Source organism: Oreochromis niloticus, linkage group LG5, assembly GCF_001858045.2.
Source record: "Oreochromis niloticus isolate F11D_XX linkage group LG5, O_niloticus_UMD_NMBU, whole genome shotgun sequence".
Classification (NCBI taxonomy): Eukaryota; Metazoa; Chordata; class Actinopteri; order Cichliformes; family Cichlidae; genus Oreochromis; species Oreochromis niloticus.
In genome coordinates this window covers 3,614,770-3,640,107 of record NC_031970.2, presented here as the reverse complement: position 1 = coordinate 3,640,107, position 25,338 = coordinate 3,614,770, and the positions used below count along the sequence as shown (strand labels likewise).

General features: G+C 40.7%; 1 protein-coding gene across 7 annotated transcripts in view; it reads right to left on the bottom strand.

Moving 5' to 3' along the window:
* The window catches only part of LOC100707136 (dedicator of cytokinesis protein 3), a 297,568-nt gene that overhangs the window by 125,746 nt on the left and 146,484 nt on the right, over positions 1-25,338 (bottom strand). Inside the window, exon 1 of one of the 7 annotated variants that reach the window (XM_019356785.2) lies at positions 17,298-17,563. The exons of the other annotated variants lie outside the window; for them this stretch is intronic. The gene's annotated coding sequence lies outside the window, so the exon portion shown is untranslated. Of the gene's footprint in view, positions 1-17,297; positions 17,564-25,338 lie in introns of those variants that run through there. 7 annotated transcript variants of the gene reach the window in all.

The following is a 25,338-nucleotide window of genomic DNA, read 5'->3' as shown; positions in this document are numbered from 1 at the left end:
TATTATTTAAAACTTGCTTTTATTGAACAGGGTCCAGTGTTCATATGCTGAGTGTACACTACATATCATGACTAATGGTATTCGTTTTATTTCAGGATATCGTTTCCCATTTATTTACTGCACCAACTCTCACTGTGATAAACATGAGGCACAATTTACTGGCCAACAGTATCGTGCCCTTCAAAATGTACGCTACAGTAAGGCTCTTGAACCAGAGACAGCACACAAATGGTGGTTCATTCACTGGGTTCATATATAACACCTTATATATAGAAGCATTTACAGCACAAATGGTTGCCCTGTTCCCGAGGGTGCTCTTCAGTGGAAACAGCAGCACAGGAGTCAGCGATAAAGGCCCAGATCCCCGCAGACACAGCAGCGCGATGCAGGACACAAAAGCTGCTCTTATTTACAACACCTTGGTGAGAAAGGACGATGCAAAGACCAAGGTTCACAAACACATTTCCACCAGAGACCTGCCCAGCACTCGGTGCCTGTTGTGAGACACACAGAGCCGCTGAAGGTAAAACATGTGCTGAGCTAAAGAGCGAAATCTTGTATTCCTCTCCTTCAGTGCTTTAGAGTGCAGGCACACTTTTACAGCTGTACAACCTGGCAGAGCAGGTAATGTAACAGCAGCCCTATGTCAACACAATGTGAGGCACAGCAGACTAATGCTCCATTCACAACCTCACAAAGCAAGATTACTAATGAGGCAAAGTGGGCACGGAGAGCTCCTGTCTATGATTATGATGAATTTATGACCAGATTATATATTTTTTGTATCAAAAGGAGAATATTCATTAACCTGCTGCACTAACAGGAGGTGTTTATACAAGGAAACCTTGTCCAAGGTAACACATCTGTCTGAGAATAAAAGTTGTGGAGCACCTTGTAGAATTATAGGAATTATTTTAGGGTTACTGTTCATAACCATCATCTTTATCATTGCATTAATTATCATTTCATCCAAGCATTTATTGAAGTTGTTGGCATTATGTTATAATTTGTATTACAGGGGTTATCATAATCTAATATTAACATGTTTATTACAGGTGCAGTTACAACCACTTAAATCGTTGAGTTAAATCTATAATCTTAAAAGCTTATATGCTGAGTATATTGTTACAGTAAAATAGTAGCTGAGCAAAGGCCTGAATGTATTCAGCTTCTTGTTGCATTTGAGTTTGCTTAGTTACAGGTGACGGAAGGATGTCCAGTCCATGGTGACCTCAAAGGCCTTAGGTCATCACCATATTCGGAAGAGTATGCCACAAGGAGGAACCTCTATGTTGCATTTAATTCTTAAAATACATGAATGTTCTGTACATGCAAATTATGTGCTTGTAAACGCAAGAAGGGGCGTTACAATACCCTGATGTTATAAAAGCAATCTAGAGTGTATTTTGGGTAGAGATGTACAACTGTTCTGCAGTTTGCACCTCTCCACGCTGCGTGCATTCATTAAAAATCAATTGTTTGATTGACCTCTTCTGGACCATCATTGTTTTACTCTCGTCCTCAATTTCGAACCCGTAACATTTGGTGCATTGGCCGAGGGTTGAGTAGAGAGAGTTGGAGGTTGAGACTGAGAGGGTCCAAGGTGCTCGAACGAGCAGACACGAGTCAGTGGTCGAAGTGAGTGGACATAAGCCGGCTTATTCAAAGGTAAGGCACTACCTGTTGAATTATTTCCAAACAGTGCTGAATTGGTTCTGACAAAATTGAAAGTCTACTCACTGAAAATTACTGGTAAAGGTCTGTTTTGATTTTGGTGAAAATCTCATGAGAATTGAAGTTGAAGTAATGATAATGTAAGGTTAAGTGACAGTACTGATTAAAGGAAATGCAGTTGGACTGCTACGAGGATTTAAATGCAGTTGGACTGCTAAGGAAAGAGAATTTAAAGTAGTTGGACTACTGAATTTAGGATTATAGGTAATTTGGAAACTGTGTATGGTAATACAGTCATAATTGAATATAAAGCTGGGCTTGGACATCAATAAAGTTGGTTTGGTGGTTTCATAGGATGTCTTTAAAAACATAATTAAATTTATGTAGAACGGAACTGTGGGATGTTCTAGGAAGTCCATTTCTCGGAGGTGACGCTCCCAATTTCCTGAGGACGCTCAGGATTTTCCGTTGGACGGGATAGTCCGATTGGCAATCGTGGAGAACTTGGGAACCTCCAAAATAGCTAGTGGTTGGACCACTTTACCGTTTGGAACGGTTTATGCACTTTTTTGGGCAGTAAAGCTTGGAGCTTGGGCGTTGGACGCTTTTAAATTTACTTAGGATATTTAGGGATTAGAGCAGATACTGTTTGGAACTGAGATTGTCATTGATGATCAAAAACTTGGAGTTTGTCCCTTGGAGGGTTAATTCAAATTTTGTCTAAATTATGTAGGTTGTGCAATTTAAGGCCTTGTAAATATTATTTAATTTATCAGACGTCTCTGTGTTATAATTTCTATGTTTGTATATAGGCTCTGTCTGCCACGGGCACTGCAGCAGGCTGGTTATTTTGAGAGTGTGTCTGTGTCTATGTAAATGAGATGCCTGTGACTTATTTAGAGTGACATTTCCTGTTTACTAATGAGTGGCTAATGACTGACTGCAGAGCCAGGGTTAAGGACGACTTCAATCTGTGTTTTAAGGGAAGAAATGCAGTTTATGTTTATTATATTTGTGTGACTGTTGTTGATTATGATAAGTATTTCATGATAACTGTAGAATATGAGTATGGGGTTTGCTTGACACGTGTCTGTACTAGGTAAAACTGTGTAAGACTGATAGGAAGTTTATAGAGACTGCTACACATGGCTGATGCCTGTATTTAAGACGCTGGTTTTGTTTATTACAAGACTGTAAGTAAAGTTTTATTTCTTGCCATGACTGTATGAATTTTTGCTGGGTTTTGAGATAGGATACATAAACTGTTGATACTTAAGACCGTTATCTGGGTTCTAAGAACTGAAATTGAATTTGAGATAATTTAATTAAAAAAGATGTCTGTAAGCGATGTGTGTTTTGGGGTGTCGAAGTAAGATGTTTTAGGATTTTTAGATGGGTTCTGTTTCAGTTTGAGATAATATATACAGTTACATTTTCTGTGTGTGTGTTGTTGAGTGACAACATGCGCAGTTTAAATTGGGCGCTGTTCCTTCCTCTTTTTAGTTTCAAAACACAAAGGCTGTTAGATTAAAAATTACTGTGAGTAACGGTTTGACTTTTGACTAGGGAAATAATATGCTTACTTTTGGGTCTATGAAGATATTTGACCTTGACGGATGTTATGAGAGGCTGAGTTTATTTTTCTGTTTAAAAAACACATAAGTATATGCACTTAGTACACCCACTCAAGAAATGATTGTGTGACTGATGCTACAAAACTGACCTAAAGAATGGTGATGTGTGTGGAGAAGTGTTAGTTGTCCTGATGTGTGAAAGAGCACTATTAAAATGTGTGTGAGTGAAATGAAGGCATATTGTTTTTAGATAAAGATTTAGTAGAATTACTGATTATTTGTAGACTGTGAAATTAAAAGGAAGTCTCTGCAGAAGCTGTAGAAACAGGAAACCGTGTGTGTGTCTGCGACAGGAAATGCATGCCCATAAAAGGGAAGCTCACGGTGACAAGTGTGCACCCAGAGTAGAGAGAGAGATTTAACTCTGGGCAGATGAAGCAAATCGAGGTTTTAAGATAAAAAATGAATATAATACTAATTGTATGCTTTAGTGTGCCAATACAGGTGGAATTCTCTCAACATTGAACCTTGAGTAACCGGCAGAAAGTATAGAGGAACAATTGGGAAAAACAGGCCACTTTTTGGCTGAAATTCTACAGCTTCACCTGTCACTTTGTCCCTAAACTGAGAAGAAGTTCAAAGGACAGTCAATCGCCTGATGAAGACCGACAGAACATCGCGGACTCGAATACAGCAGGCAAACGACAGTACCACTGATCCATTAACACTGATGACGACTGACGACCAGCAGCAGCATGTAAGAAAAGCAACATGTACTGTGAAAATACAGGCTGGGCAGTTGAACAGTGGGATAAAGAATTGTGGAAGAGCACTGGACATTGAGTGTGATATTTGCCATGCTTGAAGTAATCTTGGAAGAGAAGACTGAAAAGCCGGACGGGAACTTAACGTCGAAGAAGAATACGGAAAGACCAAAACAGAGAGGAAACAGACTGTGTTTGCTGGAGCTTTGAAGCCCGAACAGGACACTATGAGAAAGGGATAGGGTCCAGTCTCAGGTGAAGCTGGACGAGTTGGACTGCGAGAATATAGGATATAATTGGATTGAAAGTTGAAAGCCTGAACTCATGACTGTTTAGGGATGTCCACCACAGCATAACAAAGAGGTAAACACTAGAAAAGGTGAGAATAATGAAAGAAATAATTGTCATTACCTTAAGGAATAGAAAACACACATACAAATTGTTACATGTGAGATTATTTTTGAAATGAATTAGAAGTGAGATAGTTTGAATCTAAAGCTCAGTGGTGAAATGCATAAATTAAATATGAATATATAGGATGCAATGAAGAAGCAGTTTACACTCAATTAACATAAAATGCAAGGAAGAACACGCTTACATGCATGGCATAATTGGTGTTTCTGATCAGAGATAGAGAAATGGGTTATTTAGGCACTTGTGATAATAATGAAAATGTCTTAGTTTTGTTATTTTCAGGAGTAAAGCAGAACCGGACCAATTCTCCACAGCAGCAGTCGGAAGAAAATTATAGGTTAACATCAATGGATATGTTAAGGCAAGTTTCTGGTTGAATTGTTCACAGAATGATGTGTCCAGGAACCTGAAAAGTAAGCCCTAACTCCTGGCTGAAGACCAGGAGTGCTTTTATTTAAGGTGGGAGATCAAAAGTTTGGGCTAGTAATTCGGGGAAAGAAAAAACTGACTGCTTAACTGGAGAATTGGGAAGGAGTCTGGGAGACTGCGAAGCCATAGATGCAAATACCACACACAAACAGAAAATGCATTAACCTTACAAAGACAAGCTCATGAAGCTTGTCTAATCAAAGCTTGATGCATAGAGACATTGATTGAAAACCCGGCTAAGAACACAAGCATATGCAATGAAGATCAGCTTGCTGGTTGTATGAGTGAGAGAATGGTGTGAATGTTTAATAAAATAAATGGAAATTAACAGAAGAAAAGTGATTAAAGCAGTTTTATAAGAGTGAGTTAGGAGTGCTTTTGCACTGATTGATAAAAGTAAGTGATTAGTATAGAAAGAAAATGAAAATAATTCAATAAGGTGTTAAGGTTTCAACATGCATTTCTGTTGAAGGTGCAGATTTGGACAAGAAATTTATAATTTAGTGTTGACACATTGTTATAACGTGTTTATATTTTAGGCTGAATCTAAGTATGGTGAAGTGTCTAAGGGGACATGGTTGTGTGTAAAACGGTGCAGTTTGGACAAGGTTTTCAGTGCGTTGAATGGGTGAAATTTAAGATGGTTTAAGATTTTTGGGGCTGTTGTTTTTCATTTTAATAGAGGGAGTTTTGATAAACATGGACATGTCTAAAAGGGCCCATAGTTTTTATAACAGTGCACTTAGAAAAAACCTGTCAGGTGATTTTGTTTTGTACTTTGATGAGCTAACAATCAGCTCTCTTTTTTCTCATTTTTGCTCTAAGCAGGCCTGGAAGAGAGTGAACTGACGGCGCGGACAAATTACCAAGTAAGGATTGCAGCGAGTCAATCCAGTCAAAAGTATAGAGAACTATTTTCCTAAAAAGGAAAACGAAATAAAACAAAAGATTGAGCTCATTTTGCTGATGTGGAGCATCTGATGACGTGCGCAGAAGGCTGCAGTATCAGCAAAAGATATCATGTGTGAATGCATGTGAGTGAATGCGAGTGATCGGACCAAGAGGGGAAATAAATAAAAGGTTGACAAACAGGAGGAGTGGAAGACTTAATTCTGGGGATGTTGATGTTTGTTTTGAGAAAATTATTTACTGGGGTTGGATTATGTTATTACATTATAGAATGCCAATTGCTAAAAGGGAAACATTGTTTGAGGTAACTCAAGTTACCATTAACTGAGGTAACACATGATTAATAACTGTTCTGTGTAAGTTTATTTTGGGTTATAACACAGGTTGGATCATAAGTGGGGAAATTGAGTATGAAATGTGAAGTTCTGGTTAACACACAGGTTTTTGTTTCTAGGACGTTCCAAGGATGCAGGCTGTGGATGGAGCCAAGAAAAGATTTGACATGATGATTAATTTGATTTCATTCCTTAAAAACAGGTTTGAAGGTCCGGAGCATGTAGACTTAATATGATATGACTAACCTTTTCTTTTAATGCCCTAACCTGAGTGAAGGATTTTGAGTTTGTAACACATGAGATGTGTCACAAAAAGGGGGAGTTACAGGATTTAAGGTTTAATTTGAAAGGGGTTTTAGGATTACTTGATGATGTTTAGGTTTTTTGATAATTTAGGTATGGTAAAACTGAGGCAGAAAGTGTTATTTTCAGGTTATTTTTGATTTCTAGAATAAGAGGTTATAATTTAGGCGTGCACATACAGATATGTCAAAGGAAAATTGTATATATGTTATCAGCTACATGAAATGTGTCTACGTGACGTTTACCTAATAACTTATGTGATGATAAAGTTGTTTACCGACTAGCAGCTTGCTCTCTTCTTGAACCTACAGACTTAGAAAAGGGGAACTTCAGCTCTGAGTTCTGAGAATAACTCTGGTATTTTTATAAGTAGACAGGAAACACGTCGAGACCGCCGTATAGGGCAAATGTGTTAGAGCTTGTAATTAAATGTGGGCTTGAAAAGAGGAAGCAAATTTGGTACAGGACGTGCTTGAGATGATCAGATGAGAGAAGGGGAAGGTCAGGAATAGTTTAAACTAAGATTGAGAAATTAAATTGGGTGAAAGGGGGGTGTAGCAAGTAGATTCAGGGCAGCTCACAGCCTGGCGTAAACGCAAGGTGCCGTCACACAGCTTAAGTTATTTGTTTGATTTATTTTATGACAAAATAATAAGGAAAGATTGAAAACATACAACCCGTTGAGGAGACAGATAGGGTTGGGGAATTGAAAGGGTTGGTTTGTTTAGCATAATGCACTACAAAGTATACAAAGTTTATATAACATGATGCAAACACACGAATCAGAGACACGTAATGAGAAAACTGATTAGAATGTTCCTTACAACTACATGTTTATTGTATGCAATGATATTAACTATGGCTGTGTTGTTTATTGTCTATATTTTGTAGGGCACTCCGAACCACTTGTCTGAACACGGAGGCCAGTCCAGCACAGCAATTCCTGAGACTGTAGTTGCTAAAACAGGATCGGTAAAAAAGACAAAAGCGCGAGGGGTCAGGTAAAGGTGATGAGGGTCTCAGCAGGAATAAGGGCATAGGGTTGAATTATGGTAAAGGGTCTACCAGCTCATTCACATTTGATTTGTGTGACGTTATTAAGTGTACAGGAGCTAGTAGTAGCTGGAGAGCGTATGATGTACGGGTCTGCAATCACCCCATGATATGCTTAGGGTAAATTTAGTTGATGCAAAGTCTAAGCCGCTCGCAGAAAGCTTAATTACCATTCTGACTGATCAGATGGTAACTTCGGGAACAGTAGCTCAAAAGGAACAGGAACCAAAAGGGAGAGTACTTCTGACAACAGATTACTTTAGACTGAAGCTTAAAGAGTTGATAAAGCGCGCCACGGGTTTCAAGGACAGTAACCTCTGGCTTGATTGGGTGGCTCAAGATGCTAGAGAACAACATGTATCTGACTGTGTTGCCTGTGCGTCAGCTAGGTCACGGTTGTTTACAGAGCCCGCACCATTGCATTAGAGGATGAGTGGGGCTATGATTGTATGTTACAGTTAACTAGAAGTGAAGTGACTACTGGCAACTGTACTTTGTTGTCCAGACTTTTCCCTGCCATTTCAAAGCAGACAGCAGTGGGACCATTTATGCTAAAATAAGATAATTACATGTTTCAAGTTTTCTACAGATAATGAAAAGTACAAGGTGGGAGAGATCGACCCAACTAGGTGTGCTGTCACACTCACAGGACGAACCACCAACAATGTAAGCGACCCTACCACGGTAATTGGAACATGGGCAAGAAGTGGGCTCTACTAATACTGTGGGGAAGATATTCGTGTTCCTATGGGAAGCGTAGGGACATGTGCGATGGTGCGATTGGGAGCTCCGATCATGTTTATTGGAAACCAGGTAAAGGCTATTCCACAACATAACACGTGAACTTTAGCTGCCATACGTAAGAGATACATTTTGGCCAAAAGAGGGACCCAGACTACCCATGCATATGATCCTCGTTTGAACTCGCCGACCTGGATGGACTCCATAGGAGTGCCCAGGGGAGTTCCTAATGAGTGCAAGCTGGTAAGTCAGGTAGTTGCAGGATTGGAGAGTATATTTCTTTGGGTAACGCCTAAGAAAAATGTTGGCCGCATTATGTTCATTACAACCTGCTGAGACTCTCTAACCAAACCAGGGACGCCATGATGGGGTTCGCAGAACAATTAGGTCCGAGTTCACTGACGGGAGAGCAAAATCGAATTATCTAAAACCATGCATGAGCACTCAGGTATCGAAAATCTGCTGGCATCCTGGATGACATCTGTGTTTGGACAATGGAAAGGTGTGGCTAAGTAAACTTGGCAAGTGTCAGTGATGTTTTCTTTGACTGTATTTTTGGGAATATTGGTCATCGCTAGTTGTGGTATCATTCCTTGTGTCAGAGGATGGTTGGTAAAGATAATGGCGAGGGTTGCGAACCCTGCCTGGGTTGAGGGAAATTCTTTATTCCTATTATATAATCTGCATTATTATGATTGCATTAAGAACATGTTTTACAGCATTGTTTACCAGTAATATTGTTTACAGGGTTCATATTGCATTGAATAGGTTTGTCATCACATTCATTCTATTCACAGGTTTAGTTCATTTTATACACATTGCATAACTGTGCTTGTTTAGAGTTGATGTTCCGTCCAAAAGGGTTTTAAGCTTCACTGGTGAGAGTGTCCAGGTGATACATGTTGAGGGAAGATGAGAACATAGCAGGTTAATTGCATGCATGCTTACAATACACATAAATCTAGTAGCAGGCCTGAGCGAAGGCCCAAGTGTCTTCTACTTCTTATTTGAGACCTGCGCCAATTCAGTTTACTTAGTGATTGATGACGAGGGTCCATTCCACTAGATTTCCACTAGAGAGGGACCCAGGAAAGGAGCAGAGACCACTTAAGCATGAAGTGTTTTCAAGTGGGAGCTGGCGTTTTATTACTGGACCACCTAGATGACGTGAGGTTATTGTCTGGTTTGCTGAGTCAGGGGACGGCTAGAGAGGGTCAGAGCGAAGGCAGTAGACCTGGGAATGGTGGTTTCGGGGCCCATGATGCCATTAATGGATCTAGAGGTGACAGAGTGGGTCAAGGAGTGACGTCTCTGGAAGAGACGTCAAGAGAGGGAATTGTAGAATTATAGGAATTATTTTAGGGTTACTGTTCATAACCATCATCTTTATCATTGCATTAATTATCATTTCATCCAAGCATTTATTGAAGTTGTTGGCATTATGTTATAATTTGTATTACAGGGGTTATCATAATCTAATATTAACATGTTTATTACAGGTGCAGTTACAACCACTTAAATCGTTGAGTTAAATCTATAATCTTAAAAGCTTATAGGCTGAGTATATTGTTACAGTAAAATAGTAGCTGAGCAAAGGCCTGAATGTATTCAGCTTCTTGTGGTATTTGAGTTTGCTTAGTTACAGGTGACGGAAGGATGTCCAGTCCATGGTGACCTCAAAGGCCTTAGGTCATCACCATATTCGGAAGAGTATGCCACAAGGAGGAACCTCTATGTTGCATTTAATTCTTAAAATACATGAATGTTCTGTACATGCAAATTATGTGCTTGTAAACGCAAGAAGGGGCGTTACAATACCCTGATGTTATAAAAGCAATCTAGAGTGTATTTTGGGTAGAGATGTACAACTGTTCTGCAGTTTGCACCTCTCCACGCTGCGTGCATTCATTAAAAATCAATTGTTTGATTGACCTCTTCTGGACCATCATTGTTTTACTCTCGTCCTCAATTTCGAACCCGTAACAACCTTTAGACAGCGAAGCATTTCAAAATGTGTTGCATAAAACAGCCAACAAGAAAACACAAAGACACGACTGACAACATAAAAAGATTAGAATTAAATACATTTAAAAACAAGAACAAGAAGTTTTCACTTAGTCGGCAAGACTCCCACAACAAGTTTGTCCCAGTTTACCCTGATAACTCAAAGAGCCGACGGCAGGTAACGTTACTGTCTGCCAGACCCAACAATTCACACCAGCGATGCTTTTAGGGACACGCTTTCAACATTTTATACCATTCATTGTTGTCACCGTGTCCCAGCTGTTATCAGCCAGCTTTTGGAAGGAATCGCTTTCACGAGTACCCAAAAAGAAGCCAGGATACTGCTGCATGTGCACTTTCAGGCATATACAAGAAGGACTGGAATTTAAGTTAACTATAAACTCTATACAGAAGATGGAGGTTGTCTTTTGGACTGAAGAGTGAAGCCAGTGGGGAGGCAACTTAAAGATGCAGCTAGCCAGACTGGATAGGGGTCAATGGAAAAATAAAAATTAGATCTAATTCGAACAAACAAACAAGACACAACATGCTGAACCCAAGACTGTTTCATCCATGTTTTCATACAGTCTGTAAGGAAAGCTCAAATAACCCTCTACATGATCCAAACTGGTGTAAGTGTCCCATAAAGAGCTCCTGTGAACATGTGAACAGGTTTATTTCTATGTATGAAATTAAGAATACGAGGGCTGCTTTTAATACCACAGAGTCACCGCAGACTGCATCATCTGCTCCTTAACTTTACCCAAACAGGGAAAACTCCACAAGGATAAAAACACCTTCAAATCCAGGGATGTAGCTATAATCAGGACATCTGGCCATCCCAGTCAGTGGGTAGATCTGCTGTGAACTTTGACCTTTTTCTGAGTCAGTAAACCAGACTTGGAACAGGTGCACCAGCTGGCACATCGGGGAGAAACTCCTATCCACTTCTTGCTAGCACTCAAAATATGCACACCCACACCACAAATACTGATGTATGCTGCTTTGAAATGAAACTGCCCAATCTGGGAAAATATAGAATCTCACCGGTACAGCTGAGCGCTAATGTTTTTTTCCAGCTGCGGAGTGGAAATCTCTTTTGGGCCGGCTATTTGTAGATTTACTCTTCCTCCCCCCTCTAACTGCCTCCTCTGCCTCTTTCCCCAGCCGCTGTGAGTAATCGCACCTTCACACACTGCGGGAACGGAGGCACAAACACACACCTTAAAACTGTTTAACACATCGGCACTGTAAAAAAACACAGCCGAGCTAATCTGAGATAATGATGCTGTTTGGAACCATTGTGATATCAGAAATAACAAAGCATTATCACCTGTAAAGCTACTTTCGGGCCACTCAGTGAGACGCTGAGCCCCGCGAGGAAGGAAAGATCCGATCGTGGTTAAAATGCAGCTTCCAGCAGAGCAGCCGCGCTCGCTGCCGTCAACCAAATCAAACATTTACATCTCTCTTTGTTTGCTACATTGGCCTTTTGCTTTTCAGACTTAGAGGGACATAATAACATCTTAATCACTCTGACAGCCCACAAACTAGGAAGGCACCATAATGTCACCCTCCATTAACAAACACCTCCACATTTTCTACCAGTACATTAAACTACATGAGTGGGTTTTCAAGCAGTGGGCCAGGGACCAAAGCTGGGTCTCCAGAGGGCAAGAGTCTGTCACTGCTTGGCATTAATATATAATAGGACTTTATTCAGCTTGACAGCTCTACTGTCTAATGGTACATTTGCAGCCCCTCTGCTCCATTAGAGAGTTCCTGCTCCATTTTCACACCTGATAAATGAGGAAGAGCAAAAGCCACATTTTAATGTTTCACTTGGTTTCGCAGGGAGTCTTTTAAACTTTTGTTGGAAAAGCATACAAATGGACTTCATCTCATTTTTTGTACAGTAACTTTAAAGTATTTAACAAAGCAATGCAAACTGTCCTATTATGTCATAAACTACACCTGCATCATTAATCACATTTTTATCTTTTGGCCTCCCAGAGTTAAAAGAACATGATCAGGATACATTTAAATGTGTGCTCCACCAACAGGGAGCAAAGCAAAGCAAATCAAGCGCTCCCTAAATCAGCGTCTGACCATGTGCCTGCACACGCCAATCACAGCGACCTAACCCTCCATACAGCTTACCACATACTGGACAAAAGACATGTTATCCCTCCTGCAAGTATTTTTCCTAAATACCGGGGCAAATACAGAAGGGTCCCACAGCTGTCAAGAACTTTGTTTCCAGGTTTATTCACATCCATCCTGCAAAGATGCTTCAGCATGTGAGCAGCAGAGTGTAAAAGTGAAAGCAGGGACTTTTGATTTTTGTGTGTTTCGGTTCTTTAGGTGAGTTTAGCACCACAGAAACGCAAAAGCAGATTTATGTGATGGTGCAATAAAAACATTTTTGCAAGAAAATCGATGAATAACTGTCATGAAATTCCATGATTATAATTCTGGCCATAATCACGGAGCCCTAATTTGAACACTCTCTGAGTTACAGGCCCGTGAATACATATGAGTGGGTGGAAATGTTTGTTTTTTTAATTCATTTTCCAGGACTATTGAGCATCATGACTTCATATGTACGAAAGAGCCCCATGTGACATTTTCCAAACTGAAAACAGATTTTATAATCGTGGAATCGTAGAAGAGGAGCCTGGTATCCAAATGTGTCAAAAGTTATTTTGACCGGCTACCTGTGCCACAAGATGACCCAGCAAAGTTTCATCAGAATGAAGTTCTTGAAGTTTTCGCAGTGAGTTATCAGGAACTTGATGGAACATCCAGGGTGTCGGTGCTTGTTTCTGGTCCTCCCTGTCTCATACATTAAACCGGTGCAGTTATCTTATGTTAGTGATGCTCAAAGTTGTTTATATATGAAAAACTGTGCTGAACATAAGTGAGATTTTGGCTTTAGCCTGAGACACGTGGAGTGGATCATTGGTGTGAGATGCAACCAAATCAGAGTTTAAATACATTTACCTGCACTGAAAGCAGAAGTTATGAGGGCGCCAAATTACTGGACAAAAAAATCAAATTAAAAAGCAAAAATTTCCACCTCACCCTGTTTTCTTTAAAAGGCCTGTAACTCGAAATATTCTACAGTTAGCAAACAAGATGAACAGCAGCTGATATTTACAGATAACTCAGCACATAATGGAGAAAGTATGATTTCAAATAGAGCTCCTGCATGTCTTAAACTGTCTCTCCAGCTGCGCCGCAGGTTTGTGTTGGGTGCCTCATAACGTACAACAGTAACTCACTGTGACAAGCTTGACTGCAGATTTAATTGGGTAATCTGTAATCTGTAACTGATTACTTTGGGAAGTTACTATTTTGAGGCGCCCTAATCGGGCGTGAGTCAGCCTGGCACGGCTGCAATCAGAGGGGACGCTCGCAACACCTCTGATCCATTAACAAATGTCCTGCTTCATTTTCACGCCTGTCAGCGCGGCTGCTGCGCTCCTGAAAACAAAAGCGCTCAGACAAATCACCAGGGAGCGCAAACAAAGAGCCTCCGAATTCTTTTTGGTCTCCTCTGCTCAGCTGTTATCGTAACATGCTGCCGCTGCTTCCTGAGGATAAATCTGAAGGAGGAAAGATTTTTATGTAAAATGCATCATTTTAGTCTGGAGCACAAAGCTGCGACAGAAAAGTGACTCAAACATCCAACTCCTGGGACACAAAGGGACTTAAAAACACTGATGGACTCACTGGTATTAGATTTTTTTTAGTGTTATGTAAGAGATTCTTGAGGCAAAGTTTTCCATTCTGAATGTGAACAACTTTTATAAATATGTACTCAGGAGGGACTGAAAAGATTGCATTAAAGACTTTCATGATCAGTCCGCAATCTGAAAATATAGACGATATAATACTGTAATTTCTTTAGTGTCATCTGATATGAATTTACACCAAAGTTGTGAGAGTTCATTACAAAGTTAAAAACTTCTCAGCGCACACTCTGAGTTTACCTGTAAGATAATAATATATTTATGTATGCATGCAAAAAGCATCGAAAGATATACAATTATTTATATTCATTTTTTATGAATGTAACAGCATTGTGATTTCCAACATTAACACACTGGGTTTATACGACGCCATGAGGACTGTCAAACAACTTTGCGTTTTAATTAATGCCTCGTGCCTTTTTAATGCGACAGTGCATGGGAGCGTGGGCAAGTGGTCACCGCTGAAGCCCGAAACTCACGGTGACGCTAAGACACCAGCGAGCCCAAGCTGTCAGAGAGTTTGGGAAAGGCATCCCTCTCCAGCAGGAAGTCTGGCGCCATGCAGCATGCAATATGTGGTGTGAGTAAGTTTGTGTGCGTGTGTGCGTGTGTGTGTGTGTGTGTGCGTGTGTGTGTGTGTGCATGTGTGTGTGTGTGCGTGTGTGTGTGCATGTGTGTGTGTGTGCGTGTGTGTGTGTGTGTGTGCATGTGTGTGTGTGTGTGCGTGTGTGTGTGTGCATGTGTGTGTGTGAGAGAGTGTCTTGTGCTTGTTAGCCTGGTGCAAAGTCCATCTCAAATCTGCTTATGACCTTGTATCAACCCTGCCTGGAGACATTCAAGACACACACACACACACACACACACGCACACACACGCACACACACACGCACACACATGCAGTGATGCCAAAAGCAGGATGTGATAGCAGGGGTGCCAGCCTGCCACGTCTCACGCTGCGTGTACTTGAAGAGGTGGATGCAGGAAGGACAGTTTCCTCTGTGAATGTAAAATGCAGTTCCACAGGTGATGGAAGGTGTGGGATGATGTGTTTTCCAGTCTGTTTGGATCCACAGAACATGCGACACGAGGACGCCTGTCATCGCCAACAGACGCTCGCCTTCTCCTTACATGCTCACTGAGATCCTCCAGTTCTGGAGATTTCTACACTCCGTACGACAAATAAAAGGAAAATTCACGACACAGTTTATATAACTGTCCACTAACGAGTGGAAAACCATTCTTCATTCCCACCTCGGTGAGCTTGGAATATTTAACACATAGATTTATTTACATAGAAATGAAAGAATCGCTTTTTAAGGTGACTGGATTTTATTCACAGAGTTGCACTTTTAGCTCTGCTCATCGTTTCTACTGTGACTTTATTCATACACAGATGAATCGTTTTGCATAAATGGCTAAAGAGTCGAGAGCGAGACAGAGATAAATAAAAATCACAAAGCCTAAATTTAGTATAGGAAAACACGTTATAGAAGGGCAGTGTCTACACACAGTGCAGCAATACACACTTTGCTTCCCCCCACAACATTTTTAGAAGTAGATCAAAGGTCAAAGGTCAGCAAGTCCAGGAGGCAAATTATGAAATACTTCCTGATATTGGAGTGCTAGAAGCCAAAGAAGCCTGCGAAGCCAAATTTCTGCACAGGACAAAGTTAAAGCTACACGGGCAAAGTCAGCGTTACGAGCCAATCGCTGAACCATCCCTATTTAAGCCAGCTAATAGGCCAAATCCACAAAATGCTGCTGACACAGTCCATTTCACCAAAGTCCTTCAAATCGCACAACAAAACACACAAACACATTGTCTTTAATATTATATAGAAGTGCTCTGGCCTTGGCTGTGCTCTCCAAGTGCCCTGCTAGTTTTTAGTACTACAGTTGAAGTACTTAATTACTGTACGTGCAATGATGTGAAAAAGAAAAGTAGCCGTGTGACAAACTGAGTGCGCCCCAGGAATCAGCAGAGTTATTCTAGTTTTATATTTTCTAATTAGTTTTTATTTTATTTCATTTTTAACTTTTTGTTTTTATTTCAGTGTAGTTTAAGTTTAGTTTTTATTAGTTTCAGTTTTAGTTTTAGTCTTTTTATCAGGGTTTTTCTGATTATTATCTGGAGGGCATATGTCACAGCACAGGTACCACAACACACACACAGAACTTCTTGAAAGCAGTATTTCCCACACTAACATTAAATATTCTAAAAACAGAATGGCCACCTCGCTGTACCTGTCCACACTCACACACCATCACTGTTATGTTGACCTTCTTAACAGAGGCTAGCACTTTGCGGTGAGTATTACTGGTGCACGTTAAACTGAAAAAGGTTTTCTTTTACAGTATTAAAAAAAAAAAATCAATCGAATAACATGTTTTGTTCCCCTGATTGCTACAAATTCAGAAAACCATTTTCAAAGCTAGAGCCAACATATTTGTTGGGGAACATGGGTCAGAGCATCAGCGAGCAGGTGAGGAGGCGTAAATCACAAGACTTCCACCGTCTGCAGCAGCACTGACACTAGAACAGTTTGTGTGTATCTCTAAAGAGCTGAATTTAATTATCGTTTGTATTGCAGCATTATTGGCTGTGGAAATGGGAAACGATTCACTGATCACTAAAGAAACCTTTATTACAAAACACGGCTTATTAGCTTTTATACCCTAAATAAGACTATTCCAGAGCTGATTTGTTACTCACAGCAGTTCAGCGTCTATGCTCCGAGCTCATCACCTCAAATATGCAAACATGAGACACAGAAATTGAGGAGTGATGAGTAAATATTCCCCCAGAGTCTGCAAGTGGATGGTGGATAACATAATTCATAAATAAATCTGTTTTTTTAATTATGCAAAGCAATAATGAACATAAATGATAAAATTATTCATCTTCAAAGTTTCATTGTTTGTCATCCTAATGTTTATAACAACAGTTACTATCAAATGTTATCACAGAATGAGAAGCTTGGACATATATATGGCTTTCTATGCACTTTCCATTGATGCAATAATGATAATAATAAAAACACAGACAGTGTGCCAACAATCGCCTCGTCGCTATGGCAACGATGGGTGACTCACCATTGCAAACATATGACACTGCACTTACTGAAGCCTATAGATCCCACACAGACAGAGTACGCGATTACATACAACACAAACACACACGGAAGGACACTTGTGTCTCTGCGGACAACTCCGTCTCCCCGTCACACACACACTCACACACACACACGCACACAAACACACACACGCACAGACACTGGAATGACAGAAGCCGGTTTTCCAAGCAGACACACTCAAATGTCGGACATGACAGTGGCTACTCACGGGTCACACAGGATGATGGATCCACTTGTTTTCTTCTCCTTCCTCAGTCTGTTTCTCTGACTCTACCGCTGGCGAGCAGCTAAACTAAACAGCAATCCGAACCGGCAGAGGAGAGGAAAATCACAACCTGTCAAACCACTTGAGATCCACTCACAATATTACTGTAGCAACACTACCTCTCTCCCTCTCCCCTCTCTCCTTTCTCTGGCTGTTTATACGTCTGTGTTTGTACCTTATTCTTCCTCTCTCTCCTCCTCTGACCTGCTCCCCGTCTCCATCTTTCTCATCTCTCTTCTCACCCCCCCCCTCCCTCTCTGCCACCCACTCGCCCACAGGCCGGTCTGCAGCACTCAGCTCTTCCCTACTTTTGCAAGAGAGAGCACAGAAAGAAAAAATATATAGAGCTAGGTGTGTACTCTAAAAACAGCGATATACAGCACACTTGATGATAAAGACATTTGACAGCAGAGCTTATATCCTGAGGCTGTTGCCCACAGAGAGCCTTGAAGTGCGGTGTGATATTTGTGTGCGTCTGACAGTCAGAAATAAGAAGGGCAGACAGAGAAAATGACTGACAGAGAGTGGGATAGATACAGAGCTAGAAGCACTGTATGTCATCTCCTGCACTGCCTCTGGGCAAAGAAATACCACCTTGTTTCACCTTGTTTTCACCTGGTTAATTGTTACTATTCCCAGTCAATGCGGCAAGTACAAGTCTGGTAGTGGAGCAAGGAAAGGATATTACATAAAAATTTAAAATCAGGTCAAAATCTGATAATTTGCAGCTGAAAAAACAAGGTAAAGGCCCAACAGTATCAGAGGGGAACCCATACAATCAGCTGGCCCCCTGTGAGGCAGCACTAAGTGGTGGTTGGAAGGAAAAACTCCCTTTAAACAGCAGAAGCAAAGTCAGGCAGGGAAAGGAAAAGGAGAGAATAGGGAGACATGACAGTGGTACATGTACCCACTGCCCACCTGGGAGCAAAAAGAGGTGAGTGGAAAAGAACTGCTCAGTGTATCACAGGAACTCCTCCAGCAGCCCGAGCCTAAAGCAGCATAACTAAGGGAGGATTCAGGGTCACCTGGTCCAGCCCTAACTATATGCTTTGTGAAAAGGAAAGTTTGAAGCCTAATCTTGAAAGTAGAGATAGTGTCTGTCTCCTGAATCCAAACTGGAAGCTGGTTCCACAGAAGAGGGGCCTGAAAACTGAAGGCTCTGCCTCCCATTCTACTTTTAAATACTCTAGGAACAACAAGTAGGCCTGCAGAGCGAGAGTGAAGTGCTCTATGATACAGTAATATGTGGTTTTTAAGATAAGATGGGTCCAGATTATCCCAGGTTAACTAAATGCTTGTTAGCAACAAAACTTTCCTATTGTTACGTAAAGAATAATAAAGTAGACATTTATACAGTTTATTTTTCTGCTCTAGCAGCATAACTGTGGTTCACCCTCAGTCACCGTTTCTTCTTTAATCTGTTGTTACCTGCAGCACAATGACAACGTGCCAGCTGTCATTAACTACTCCACAACAACTGACAGTTTGATGAGCCATGTGCTCGGCTGTCTGCTTCACTGCAGCTTTATAATTAGATTGATGATGGGAGGATGTGTGCAAACGTCCCTTTGTACGTTTTCTTTGGGGTTTTTTGCAGGGTCAGGAAGGCTGCATTAGTAATGGCTGCACTCCCTGCACCTCCAATCCTCAGCTTCCTGTCCCCACGTCCAGTCACACATATAACAGATATACAGTGTGACAGACAGACATGGGAAGATGTGTCAAAGACCAAGACCAGAGGTGGCATTTTTATACCATGCTGTTAGCTCACTACTGAAAGCTGTCAATCAAACTGTTGAAGAAAATGACAATACAGACCTGCAGGGGAGACGACAGATGAGACGGGACACCATCGTACACTGCACATAGAGTCCCCCCGATAAACCCATTAGGAATCCACTAAAGCATACAGCAGCCACCATCCCTTCATGCAAGACTGAACTTACAGAGTAACTGTGTATTAAAACAACTACAAAAACAACTTCATGCAAGAAATCGATACAGAAAACCAACCTGGCCCATCCCCAGCGTATCAAAGCCACTGACACACACAGATACACTCGAGGTGTCCTTTGGCATCGCGGCTCTGACGCACCATGTTTTGGCTAAATGAGGCAAGTCTGTTACTGCCAGCTCGTCACATATGGACACTTGTAAAAGTCCATGTGGCATCACATGTACACACACTGAGTAAGTACACACTTCAGTGTGCAGGGTTAATTTTGTGAAGGGAATATTTAAACCCAAGCCACAGCCTTTGCTGAACTCTTACCGTGTCTCAATGATTTAACTGAACATTAAAGTGTGATATTTTATTTTGGAGGTGCTTCTAGCTTAACTTGGCTTTGTATCCACCAATGACGACCCTCCTTTTGTATTTGCACCTTCAGCATGACCAGTCCAAGTCTGCTTACATGCATGAATATAATCCATGGATGCAGACAGATATCTGGATTAATGTAATACATCAACATGAAGTCTCCCAATGTTTCTTACTATTATATATATATTTGTTTACATGTGACAAGAACTGTGCCGTTTTGTGCATCACTGCAGCGTTAAAGAGACCTCTGAAAAACTCTTGAATGTAGATCTGACTGATTTCAAAGGATAAGCAGTTCAAAGTTTGGCTGGTATTAAAATCTTGATGTAAATTTATCCATTAGAGTGATCCTTTGGGTCTGGGTAGTTTGAATAAATGACATGCTATTTCACTAAATCTCTTACATCTCCTTTGTCACTTTTCAGATCCAATGAAAATTGAATGAGTGCAGCCTTTTTGTGAAATGCTCTCTCTCCTTCACTGCAGGCCGAAGCCCAATCTTTGAATACGAGCCTCTTTACTGATAGGCCCGATTTGACTTTTTCATACAGAGTGTCTAATATTTCATTCTTATTTGTATTTGTTTTCCTGGAGTGGTAACTGAGTTTGGTGTCATGTATGATTTCGTACGAAAGGAAAATTTGGTTCTTAAAAGTGGAAGCATTTAAGAACCACAGCAACTCATCCACAAAGTAGCAGCAGGGTCACTATGTGCTGAGGTGCATCTCTGGCACAGAAACTATACACCGAGAGCTTCGTGGCATTTTCTATGGTAGCCTAAGTGGCCCAGGGCTTTATCCATATATTATATTAATGTTTATAAGTATTTTCTGGAAAGTGCTTATTTCTTGCCATGAGTGACACAAGTCCTTTAACGTGCCGATTTCTGTTAGTGACATGAAGCCATGTCAGACTCAACACAGACAAATATATGAAAAACATAAAAGAGAAAGGTCACAGCACAAAGCCTGGAACAGCACGGAGACAGTGTGCCATGTTCAGTACTATGAGGCTACAGCTGTGCTCAGAATCACTCTAATTGTACTTATTTTATGTCATCACTTGTAGTGAAGAGTACTCATCACTGTGGGATTGTTATAGGAGTAAAGTCCTACCTGTTGACTGCAGGTCCCAAAAGTACGAGGAGATCGGCTCACATTACACAGCATGTTTGCTCTGATAAAGTAAAGTGGGACAGATTGTTTAAGGTAAGGTGCTGTCCTGTGAACCAAAGCTCTGAAATATACAGTTTCCTTATGAACCGAATATGTGAATATGACATGTTTTAGTTGCAAATGCTTATTAAATAAAATAATACAAATTTTTTTCAAATAATTCATGTTTTTTTGTTTTTTCTAGCTATTATTAATCGGTGGGATAGAAGTTATATTGGGAAATATACTGCTTGTACTTCTTGACCTTGCTCCCTGTCATTTATGGAAAATGCCAGTGAACCTGTTGATGCCAACAATTTATAACAGCTTGCTTTTCAGCGAGTGTCTCAGAGAGCAGTTTGTCAGCGTATCAGCATTAAAAATTATGTTTAGCAAGCCCAAGAAAAAAAGAGTTTCAAAAGACAAGGAGAGGAGAGGTAAGGTGGATGAGTCGCCCATAAAGTTCCACCAGGAGTTTGGATATGCTGTTTTTGTATATGATTTTATAAAGGCTGGAGACTTTGTTACCTACACAATGTGTGTGTGTGTGTGTGTGTGTGTGTGTGTGTGTGTGTGTGTGTGTGTGTGTGTGTGTGTGTGTGTGTGTGTGTGTGTGAGAGAGAGAGAGAGAGAGAGAGAGAGAGAGAGAGAGAGAGAGAGAGAGTGTGTATTAATATCTTTGTGGGGACCAAAAATTTGAAGTTTACTATACTTATGGGGACCAAAATCCTCGTCCCCACAAGTTTGAAGGAATTTTTGAGACTTAAAATGTGGTTTTAGTGTCAGAGTTACAGTTGGGTTATGGTTAGGGTTAGGCATTCATTTATGATAAGATAAGATAAGATAAGATAAGATAAGATAAGATAAGATAAGATAAGATAAGATAAGATAAGATAAGATAAGATAAGATAAGATAAGATAAGATAAGATAAGATAAGCTTTATTAGTCCCACACGTAGGAAATTTGTTTTGTTACAGCAGAAGTGGACAGTGCAAAGTTACATAGCAAAAATTAGAAAACCCTGGAATAGGATAAGAATAAGATACTGTACACAACTGTGCACAATAGAATAGAATAAAATACTATATACAACTGAGTAAAATACAGCATTGTCAGAAAAAGAGCATTGCACTTAGTGTCACTGCTATTGCACGTGTGTGGATGTGTTTTATGTCCCTACAAGATATGAATACATGTGTGTATACCAACTGCCATTCTCAAAAAAAGCCAACACAAACATTTAAATAACAATGTAAGTATGAACTAATAACCTGAGCTGACATTAAAGGAGACCTATTACACTTGATCATATATGAACTGTTCTCATATCACGTATGTTTAACATGACCAAAGCCTCCAAAAATGAGGTCAGAGCCAGTGCAGGTAATCAAGCACAGGCTGAACGCTGCTCTAAACACTCGGGTGCAGACAGCTTTTTCACCACTTGGCTCTGCTTTATGTCAGTGGGAGCAGATATACCCAGTAAGATCATCCTAGGCATACAGAAGCCCCACGAGGGGCAGCCAATCAGAAGAAAGCTGGCTTATAAATGAGGTGTTCTTCAAAGGAAAGAAGCTAAAAGTTATTTTTAGACATGAATGAAGCCTGAGGCTGTACAAAAGCCCAGCTTAAGACGAATACAGCATATTTTGAACAGTAAGTGAACAAAGCTACTCCAGGAGAGTCCAAAGATAAAAATATGGAGATGAAAATGTAATAAAAATGTAAAAACAGTAACACCTTAGAGTCATCCTTTAAGACAGTCATCAAATCTTAGCTTTGCAGTGTAACCGAACACAAATATGGACTCCTGCTGGTGCTCCCAGCTGCCAGTATAGGCTTAAATATTCACTCAGTGTCTATCCAGTAACAATCATCACAGCCAAACACACACACACCAGACAGAAAGCAACACAGAGAGTTTGAAGTTACCATCATTTTGTGTCACACTACAAAGCTTTATCCTTAAACAGCCCTTTCCACTACACCAATTATCTCCCAGCATCACAGCGAAGGCAGTCCCCATTAAAGCAGCGAATAAGCAATCAACAAAGAGCATCTTTCATTTCTTTTAATCATCAGTATCTGAGTGTGGGTTTAAGGCTTAGTGTATTTTCCCCCTTTGAACACCACATGGCAAAGAGCATAGAAAACTATCTATTTTCTTTTGATTGATTTTCACTCATGTTTTTTAATGGGAGCTGTGAAGCACTGAAGGATCTCAATTCTTTTCTTGTTTCAGTCATTCCTCCTCTGCAGTCTTACAGCCACCAATTAAACTTTTGGTCTTTCTTCCTCTTTGTATTCAGTTTCTCCGGTTTCTCATTCTGTGACGATATTGTTTAAAAGCTTCGACAGAAGAAATGAGATTCAGTTAGTCTTTCTGCACGACTCTCTTAAATTATTTCTTCCTCTAAGTTAAATCACGTGTCTGTTACTGCCTTCATGCGCTGCATCTTTCTCCCATTGTTTCTCTCGCCACTTTCATAATGTGATGAAATTATTTTATAGGATCACATTTATTTTTTCTAAAATCTCTCAAGATACACACAGGAAACTCATTTTTTCAAAGCCTCAGACTTTATACAGTAACTATGTGCAGTATAGAACTTTCAGCCACTCTTGGCAATTAAATTTTCCTCCTACAAACACAGGCCTGTAGGTTTTTATTATCTGGATGTGTCTACGTGCTCATGAGCTATAATGTGAAAGAACCAGCACATCAACAAAAACATTTTACAAATGGAGGAATAAATACACAGCTAACTTCACCTTTTTGACCATCTGGATTGACTACAAGAAAGCCTATGACTCAATGCTCTACACATGGACACTGGAGTGCTTGGCACTTGCCACTAATAAGGATCAGGAACTCAGCGGGACTTTTAAACACAACTGTGGAAGACAACCCTGGAGCCATGGCACCAAGCACCAGATCCACAGCAGACAGAACCCAAGTCGCAGACTGTGCATACATACCCTGCAGACTATCCAACACATGCGTAGTAGCAGGATGTAAGATTAAAGCTGGGACAGGGTATAAAGTTCTGATGGGACAACCAATACCAAAGGTCTTTGAGAACAACAGGGCTGAAGTCCTGCAGGACCTCGAATTCCAGACAGTCAAGCAGCTGCTGGCTAACCAGCCATAGTTGGAACAGAAGATATGACAGATGTGCCAATCCCAGCTGAGAGCAACATCAGGAAGAAGGAGTGCAAGAAAATAGAGAGGTATCGGATGCTGAAGGAATAACTGGAGCAGATGTGGAAGGAAAAGTCCAGATCTTTAACCCTGAAACTGGAAAAGTTGCTCCCGCAGATTCGAAGCTCAACATCGGGTCTCTGTCCAGTATAGCAAAGTCCAGATACTACGCAGAACACTCAAACTACCAGGCCACTTGAGGATCATCACATCCCACCCCTGTCCAGGGGGCAAATTTAAGCATATGCATACGCAGACATGTCCATGTTATTCCATGATTAAGGGTAAATGTGTGTTTAGCTGAGCTCTAAAAGGTTTTGTGCAGATTTGTAACTTGAGTGTAACATGTTTATTCTTCATGTTTAAAAATCTACAACATCTCTTCATGCCTGGGCTTCATAAAAGGTAAACGAGTGTGTGAATGTGCTGCAACCTTGAGTTTGTTTAACAGCGAGGTGATCATCTTTTACTTTCAGGTGACCATCTGAGAGGATTCTTTGATTATTGCTTGAGCTTGTGTGGTACAGCTGTGGGTGGGACTGCAGCACTTCTTCTCTGGGTTGTTGTTGATGTTTCTTTTTGTATGCTGTCACTTTCTTTTATTAAAAAATGAAAGAACTAGTTTCTCCACTCAGACATAAAACATAACATCTGCGAGTGTAAAATTACGACATTTTAAGCGCAGGAGATGTCGCCAAAGGCTGAATCACGTCTGCATGTTGATCTAAAAATGTTAAACCATTGACAGCCAGTAAACTTCACAAACTGGATGATGAACTTGAATGATTTTTCATCTTGTCATGATGAATGCACGCTGTGCCTTGCAGCTATGAACTCTCCAGTGTGCGTCTTTCTTCTTTTGACTTTCTTCTATTGCAGAAACAAAAATTTCATTTCAATGCAAAGCAGAAAGAAGTGGACAAGGACAGATTCCCCACCCACTGCCTGCCAGTCCTGTTGCTGCTTCTGTTTCATTTTCTTGTTCCTCACTCACACACACACACACACACACACACACACACACACACACACACTTGTCTACACATTTCACAGCAAAGAAATGTGTCCCTCTGTGTTTATCCCTGTTTTCACATCCTTCCATCATTGTTTGGTTGTCACCACTCCCTCCCCTCCTTGTTCACAAATCAATTCTGCCCACACACACACACACACACACACACACACACACACACACACACACACACACACACACACACACACACACACACACACACACACACACAGAGAGAGAGAGAGAGAGAGAGAGAGAGAGAGAGAGAGAGAGAGAGAGAGAGAGAGAGAGA